A 9,029-nucleotide genomic window follows, 5' to 3' on the forward strand; every position below is an offset into this window, starting at 1 on the left:
AAGAAGGATAGATTTCGGACAATCTGTCTCGGTCAGTTTGCTTGGCCAATGGGTGAACTCATTCTGCAGTCAGAAGTGTGTCTTAATACTTGTCTATAATTCGTTTCTCTTCTGTAATAACTGAACTGATATCCCCTTAGTGAATGAAAGTGTTAATTGGAAACTATTTCCTTGCAGTCCAATAAATTTCTGATATTAGTTGGAGAGGATCTGTGGGCATACATTAGCACCCTTCTCAAATCCTACAGACAACATTGATAAAATTGCCAGCGATTTTTTTTTATCAAGAATTTATCATATTATTCAAAGTATTGTCTGAATAAAGAAGCCTCTTAATTCCTTGTGTACTTGTGGTGTTTGTCATATCTCCTAAGGGTGACCATTCCTTTATATTCTGTACTGTGCCTCCTACATAATTACTGGACTCTAAGGTATGACCGAAATAGTAGAGGCTATTTATAGAAATATTATATTAATATGATGCCATGAAGTCGGGATGGCCTTCCGTAGTAGGTGTATAAATACTTCAAATGATATCACGTTAGGAATATGAACATGCATGTCCAAAAAGTTTTACTGATGCATATGGAATGTCCATTTAATTTATGTCAGTGTTGTAAAATGATCCATATCATTCCAAATAAAAATAAATTTAACATCGATTATACTTTAATTAAAGTATAGCAAACCATTCCATACTTTGTAAATCAATTAGAATAATACATTATTTCCTCATCAGATAAAATCTGAGAAAAATCATATCCCTTGGTAAGTTTCCTTTTTAATTTAAAAATGGAAATTAAATATATTTATGAATACATTTTGGATTCAAAATCCTGATTCCATTTCGGTGTAGAACTAATTTTACCAAAATTGTCAATAATTCTGGTTGTATGTCTGTACAGTAAAACATGCTTATAAAGAAGTGCCAGGAATGGATGATTTTGTTTCATTATAAGCGTAATTTGTTATATTTGTTAAGTTTTCAATATATTTTAAAGTCGCCAGGAATGAAAATCACTTTGCTATAAGCGTCAATTCATTATAAGCGTTTTCGTTATAATTGTGTTTTACTGTACAAATATGAAATATATATTACAAAGTGTCCAAAATACTCAGAATACACCTCAAAGCAAGTGGCAGCAACTCTTGTATCTCTTTGACCTAGCTCCTACGTCTTGTTAAAAAATTTGAATTCCCAATGATGAAATGATAGTGTCATTTATATTTGCTCCATGGCTCATTATCTTTGATTTGGAAGAGGGGGTTTCAAGAAAGATTGAAGTTTAAGATTATTGTGTTTGCTCAACCAATTTTGTCTTGGAACTCATCCATTACATTTATGATAGCCATTTTCTGTATCTCGTCATTTTATGAAGTGAGATATATGTGTGGTCTCGATTTGCCTTTCAAATTTTTCTTTCCATATTTATGCTTTATAAAAGAGTGTTGTTTTGTCTGTTTGTGTGTCTGTTCAGAACTCTTACCTCTAGCAGTTAAACAATAACAGATATGGACTTCATTTTTAGTTATAATGAAAATCAGTGTTAAAATATTGCAATCAAGTGCAGGGACTTGTATCAGAGGAATTTTTTACCTGCAGGTGTCCTGTGTTCTACAAAACTGAATTTTTTTTTTGAATTTTGATCAGCTCAAGAATCATGTTTATAGTCTAACACAGGCATGGATCCAGGAATTTTTCTGGGGGGTGGGGGGGTGGGGTGGGGGTGGTTCCACCCAAGTCAAAAAATTTCCAATTCTTGACAAGCAAAAAAAATAAATAAATAAAAAAAATAAACCTACACTCCTTGTATCAAACCCAGAAAATATCTTGACAAGCAAAAAAAAAAAAAAACAACCAAAAAAAAAAAAATGCAGTCCATTTCCAAACACAAACATTGTGATGGTGGTGGGGTCCACGTTTTCTAGGGGGGCCGAAAGTCATTTTTTATTTGCTACAGTATATACTTTTAATGACTTTGCAAATTCCGGGGGGGGGGGGGGGGTCTGAACCCCCCAACCCCCACCCCTCTCTAGATCTGTGCATGGTCTAAAGAAAGTTTTGTTACAAGCTAGAGGTTATTAAAACTGCATCAACATCAGCTAGCTGTACTGTTTTTGTGAATTAAGCATATATTGATACATGTATAATACCAAGCAGATGTATGTCTCACTGTAATTTAGAGTTCAGTATAACATGAAATCACTGTATTTTCCTTATTCTCTTTAGAGAAGTGGACAGGCTTTCGCCTACATCCACTTCTCTTCGCAAGCCTTCATGTTTTGATTCTGGAAAACGTGTAAATCTCGAACCGGTAACGGTCTACACTTCAACTGATATTTCGTCTGAAATACATCTGAATGTACGTAATAGACGTGTTATATTAACAATTTTAACATAAATACACACAATTATCACAAGAAAACTGACCTTTAAGTATTGTTAATCCAGAGAAGTGGATGTAGGCGAAAGCCTGTCCACTTCTCTAAAGAGAATCTATTTTCCTGTGAGTCAGTGTAGTATCTGTTAAATGATTAGTACTTGTGTTCTTAGAAAACAGTTTGAGAGTGCTCTGAGAAAAATGATTTGACCATTTTATTAAGTTTGCCAAATTCAAGTGAACATAGATTAGGGATGATATATGTGCTATGCACTTCATTCCTTTTGTTTTTTCGCTATCACATTTTTCTATAAATGGCCTATCAAAGAAATCTGAAGCTTGGGCAAACATAGGGGTAATTCTGCCTGGATTAATTCTGGGATTTATGATATGACTAATATTAACATTACTGACAGCAGCTGAGACATACAGAGGCCTGCATGGCCGTGTGAAGTCTTGACAAAATTGATCAAACCTGACACAGGAAACAGCGTTTGATGTCTTCCAAATACATGTAAATTTCATCTAAATTACATTTAAATGAATTCACGAATGGTTCTATGAAATTCAAATAAAGATATTGGGAATTACATTCTTGCATATTATGTATTTATAAGGTGTTACCCTGTATAATATACATGTATAATTAAAAAATAGTAAAAGCTCTTCAAGTTTAATATCTACTGGTAGGTTTTGTTTAATACAAATCAATTTCAAAATTTTCTGTTTAGCATTGAAATGAAAAAAAAATCTTTGAAAGAGTCAGAACAAGCATCAGCAGACTCTGATAGGAGTTTGTAGTGGTTCTAATAGCTAGGGCTAAAGTGGGGCCACAGTATATGTAGGCATATATAGAAATGTTCTCAAATTAAATTTTTGTAGTACTAAAGAACAATGGCCTAATGAATTAATCAAATATACTATGGTACCATGCAATGCAGGAGTTTATAACTTCAAGGGCCTTGGGGAAAACCCTAGGAAACAGTAGGAATTTAAAATATTTTATTGAAATGTAAAGACTTATGGTGAACCAAGTCAATAATTTGTCAAATTAATACGTATATTTAGGTATTAATTGAAAGACTTTTATCACTTTCTTTGCAGCCAGAAGGGCCATGGTTTCATACACATTCATTTGGCAGAGGAGAATATAGATATAAGCATTATGGCCCATGGGCCTTTAGAATAAACCCTCACATAATCCAGGTTATTTCAGGAATAACGATTCATGTAAATGGATGCAGTAATGACATTATTTAATTGTTTTTCTTTCAAGCTAAAATCATTTAATATCAGTCAATCAAAGTACCAGTAATGCCAATAAAGGAATTTAGTAATATATCTCTTACTAATAGTAAACATCATAACATTACACTAAACGGGTTCAATATTGCCATTATATTTCTCTCATTGCATGTAAACTGTGATGTAAATCATATCATTTATTCCATCACAAATAACATTTGACATAAATCATAATAATATCTCGGGGACTGTTAAATGGTCTCTGCATGAAAGACTTTCTCAGATATTGGAAACCTCAAGGGAGCAGTTAGTAATTCCAGCCCTATAGGGACCATCAATTGTAGACTAGGAACCTAACAAAATAAATCCAGGGATCAGTTCTAAATCAAAATGATTCTGAAGTAAGAAACCTGTTGCATGACAGAAGTTGTATATTTTCAGAGATTTCTCCAAGTAGGACTATTGCCTTAGAATGATACTGTTAATGTAATTGCTAAAGGACCATTAACAGATCGAGGCTCAAGTCCTCCATAGTCTTAACGTGGCTGCAGTATGTGTCATATTCCACATCAGTGGGTAACGATGTCGGTCAGCAATCAAGTTGCTGTAATTAAAGTTGTGATTAACTCCTGACAGTAATGAGATTGTGTCAGGAGAATAATTCATACAGGGGCTCTTCTGCAACATATTCATCATTTTCCTCTAGATTATAAAATTCATCATCAACTATGTGAGCAGTTTTCAGTCATAAAGATGTTGATATCAGGACTGCTGAAGTTGATTGAATTTTGCAAAAAAAAAAAAAAAAAAATCAAACACAAGCACCCATTCTAAATCAGTTTTACTATTATCAAAAAAATCTTGATGTCCAAAGTTACCTGTTGACTCATCTGTCCAGCACTCATTGATATCTGCATGTCCACTGGTTTTGAGACACTGAGAATAACATCTTTGAACATTATAAATGATTCACCATTATAAATGATTTCAACTGTTCATTAAGGGGATTCATTAAAAACACACACACACACACACACATTTTCTGTAATTGTTCATCATTCTATAAAACAAAAAACAAATTATTTCAATTTTGTAATGAGGATGTTTGTAGGATTATGTCCCTTGATCCAGTTGGGACTTTTTTCTACTCTCTTTTACAGGAGAATTAATTTATAAATGGCCCATGGAAAAAAGATATTTTAATACTTTAACATTGCCATCAGCTGTTCTTTTATTCAAGAATTGTGATATTTTTACTAGTCAAGATAATTCAACTTTAGATATATCATTGACAGAAAAAAAGAGCCATGGGGCGTGACTTAAAATACGGTCTATCACTATTTATGGATTTTTTTTTTTGAACCTTGAAACAGAATAAAAATCTCTTTTCCACATAGCCTCAGAAGCTACCTCAACTTTGACAAGGTTATGGCTTCCTGTTAGAACACAACTAAATCGATGGATGGATCTTCTTATCAATTGATCAATATTGTGTACGATTATTGAAAATCCAGTCTGTGGTTTAACTTTTGTTCAAAAAACCAGGAGAGATATGTTAAACACTGCATGTCTGCCCGTAGTCTTCAGTGGGGGAAATTAAATCAGAGTGAGGAAATTCTCTGGTGGCTAAGAGTGCTTTTTCATGTGGTCTATTGAGAATGGGGTTATAAGGAATTTTCTTCATGTTTTTGCTGTTTTTCCGATGTAATATTGATAAATGTTTCTGCAGGGGAAGCAAGAACCTGTACTAACCTCTATTAACTTATTATTAGCAATAAATGTCAGAGTAAATAAATGATTTCTGTGTAGTTGAATTAATTTTCCAGTTTGCACCTTTAGGGAGCATTGACAGATTTAACTTGAAAACTCCTAGAAATATTTTTCCGAGTGCCTGGCATGGCCAGAGTACATTGTTCTTACATATTTTGAATGCATAGTAATACAAGTCAGGTTGCTTTTCATCATTGGGACATTTACAAATGAAGTACTTCAGTCTGCTAATTAGAAATTAGTGGGAGCTACACTTTCCTTCAAATATAACATACAATTTGTTTTGAGGGTCTTTTAAAGAGTTATTAGCCTCATTGAAGGATGGGCTTTCTTTGCCAGACAAAGCCACTTATAGACTTCTTCATAGGAAAACTGTGTACTTTTACAGGAAATCTCTCTTTCACACAAACAGACAAACAAGGGGAGGAGGGACGCGGGACTAATTGTCAATTTGTGTCACATTTGGCATACCTTTACACCTGGCCATGTCACCCTAGGTACAGATGCATGCTGGGGTTCAACTCTCCAGCAGACCAGAGGATTAAGAATAGCAAGATATTATCAAAACAGAGGTCTTCCCTAATTACATTTTTGCACGGATAGATTTCCTTTTTAGAATAAAGTTAGAGATCTGTGCACTAGCAGATAGGATTAAAATAGAACCTATGGACAGGAATTAAGGGGCACCCATGCAGCGATCTGCTCACTTTGAAGGTCAATATATAAATGTGTTTCCGAACTTCATAGAAAGACTACAAGTTATGAGATAGAGCAGTATCGATATTTAAAAAAAAAAAAAAAAAAAACTGGAAAGGTATCTCAGGTTACTGTGTGAATCAAGATCCTAACTAGGTGGGCTGAACAGGTGAGAAAGTGTCACTATTTACCCTTACTTCTGTTACACTGAACAGATTCAGATTATGGCAAAGATTCCTCTATTATTTCAACAATCCTGTCTTTAACTCAGCAGAAGAATTTGCTTTCTGGGTTTGGGAGGTTTCTGATTTTATGTATTGTTTTGTTAAACAAATCTGACACTTTGGTTTGCCCCTTGTCTCTAAAGAGAATTTTTTCTAGTATTTACATTTCAAATATATTCAAAGAATCCATATCTTGTTTCAGTAGTCATTACCTATTAGAATCTGGATTGCTTACAGCATAATTGCTTTTGTGTTATTTTTGGTTACAAGATTTTGGGGGCAAACTACGTACCTCTTCTGCAGTGGGAGGTTATGCTGATTGGGGGGTAATCATGCTTAAATAACATAAATATTTAGACAATATTTATGTTACATGGAGAAAGCAGGTCTTAAATGAACAATTAAGCAATTGTAATGTCCTTTCTGAAAGCTTAATCATTGAAGATCATGTCAAAATAATTATGTTGTGTTTTGTCTGGACCATTGAAACAAATATATTTTTACAGAAAGTAGGGTAGAAAATTGATTCATCAAGATGTATGACATGCTCTACAACAGTGGGGTTTTAGATATAGGATATATATCTGTTATATCTTAAACAATTTCTTTCACTAGAATACTCTATTTGTACAAGGCTCAATTAACAAACATATGAGTTTTACATGTGCATCTTGGAGCCCTATGTTAATTGAAATGTTTGTGAATATTTTATCAAGTAGGCTTTAAAACACCAATATTTTTTTCATCCAAAGTTTCCTTACATATTTTACATGAAGAAGGCTTTGTAGCTGTATTAATTCCAAGAAATTCTAATCATTACCTACCTTTATGCTATATTTAAATTGAATTAATTTGATATTATTTTTAAGGCTAATTCTTCTAGAGGGCATTTCTTTAGATGAGTTTATAGCTGGAAAACCTGTGAATTGAGCCTTGTTTGGAGCATTGATTTATAAAGATGAACAAGTTTGATTTAGGGCTTGATTAAACCAGAATTGAATGCCTTGTGTGGTACGCTAACATTACTTCATCTTAACACATTTAGAAATTCATCTCCCTGCATTTGTTGAGGTTCTTGTGCATATGGAATCATTCTGTTTGCTTAAATCAGATCACAAATGCACATAACACATCCTTTGTTCCAGTTGTTGCAATCAGTGTTAACATTTCATCTTTATTCATTAGAGAGGGAAGCATTTACAACTTTGAAAATAAGAAAAAAAATTCAGGCAATCAAGCTTTGTCGAGAATTTTTGTTAACTTCATGAAATGAAGTGTACCTTGATCTGCATTCTGAAGTTTTTTGTAAAATCCTGGAGTTATTTGAGTTTTGAAAAATATGCCAGTTTAATGTTTGCAACATGTGGGAAAACTATCTATCTTAGTAAAAATGTTAAGTTTACCCTTCACTGTGCAAGGATTTATTCATCCAAAGTTTTTTATTAAATCAAACACAAATTTAAAAGAAAGGAAATTCCACACAATTGTATTGACAGAAATCTGCCATATTAACTGATGATGTTGTTGTGAAAAAGCTTGAACATTTTTTGAGGGGGAATTTGGAATCTGTTCTATGCCTTGTATTCACAGACTGGTTTCTAATTCATCCTTCCTTTTCTGAACATGTCCGGGATAAAGGGCTTGTAGATTGTGTGTTTTTCATGTATTTTCTGTGGTTTGGAAGCTTCTGGTGTCAATTATGGCCACAAGATGAATGATCCCCCAGTTTATATAACATATTGATAAGAATATTATTCAGATTTACTCTGGCAGAGTAAAGTTATCTCCCCTTAGCAGATTGAAGTAAGATTGATGAATCGGGCTTTAGATCATGTCTTATGCCACAAATTGATGAAATACCAAGGGATTTTAATGACAATTTATCTTTTGTAAGAATCAATTTGCCCATTGAAATTGGTGTGAAGCTGTCAGGATATTTTTGGATGAAAAATTATATTTGTCTGATGTTGGCCTCAACATGAAAGTCAGGTCAGTCAAGAATTAACATTGATTTCATGAAGAATAAATAAATTATGGACAATATAAAATATTAATTTTCTACAAATAACAAACAAGTTTTGCAGCTAAACTATTGTAATTACCACCTGTTCAGGTGTAAAATGCAAAGAAGGGCTCTTAATAAATTCCTGATAATTACCATACAATCATAAATTTTGCATGAAAGTTTGGGAATAGGATGAGACTGATTTGACAGAAAGGTGTCTTAAGAACCACACAAATCACATTTCAATGAACTGTATGATGTAACCACTAATACTGTCAGTCACAAAAGTTGAAATCTGCTAGTCAATTCCTAAAAAAACTCTTACTGCTTCATTAACCTTATGTTTACAGATTACATACATTCCAACTAGCGTAAATGTTGGTACGAAACACTGGGAATTAAGCATGTAATATGTCACTATGGATTGTATTGTTTCCCAAACTGACAGACATATAAATGTATTTTGGGGGAGAATTTCCTCAACATTAGGCAGCTTATCATGTCTTTGATAAATTTCAAGCTACGTTACTTTTACATGTATGTTATAGACAGGGATTAGCTGTATTATAAGACGACAGAGTGATTGCAGCTTATGTGACATTTAATTCTCTGAGCAGAACCTCCTAATTAATTAATACAAACCGTGTGCAATATACCGCTAAACTTTCCTCCACTAAATGATCAAATAATTCTGACAGACTCAAAATT

The 9,029-nt window shown here is 33.3% G+C and overlaps 1 protein-coding gene across 1 annotated transcript in view; it reads right to left on the minus strand.

Moving 5' to 3' along the window:
- Positions 1-9,029, minus strand: part of LOC133180905 (uncharacterized) — a 78,095-nt gene that overhangs the window by 68,927 nt on the left and 139 nt on the right. The window lies entirely within an intron of this gene.

The sequence above is a fragment of the Saccostrea echinata genome, unplaced genomic scaffold (genome assembly GCF_033153115.1).
Source record: "Saccostrea echinata isolate AGI-Se365-2 ecotype Australia unplaced genomic scaffold, CSIRO_AGI_Sech_v1 ptg000008l, whole genome shotgun sequence".
Taxonomy (NCBI): domain Eukaryota; kingdom Metazoa; phylum Mollusca; class Bivalvia; order Ostreida; family Ostreidae; genus Saccostrea; species Saccostrea echinata.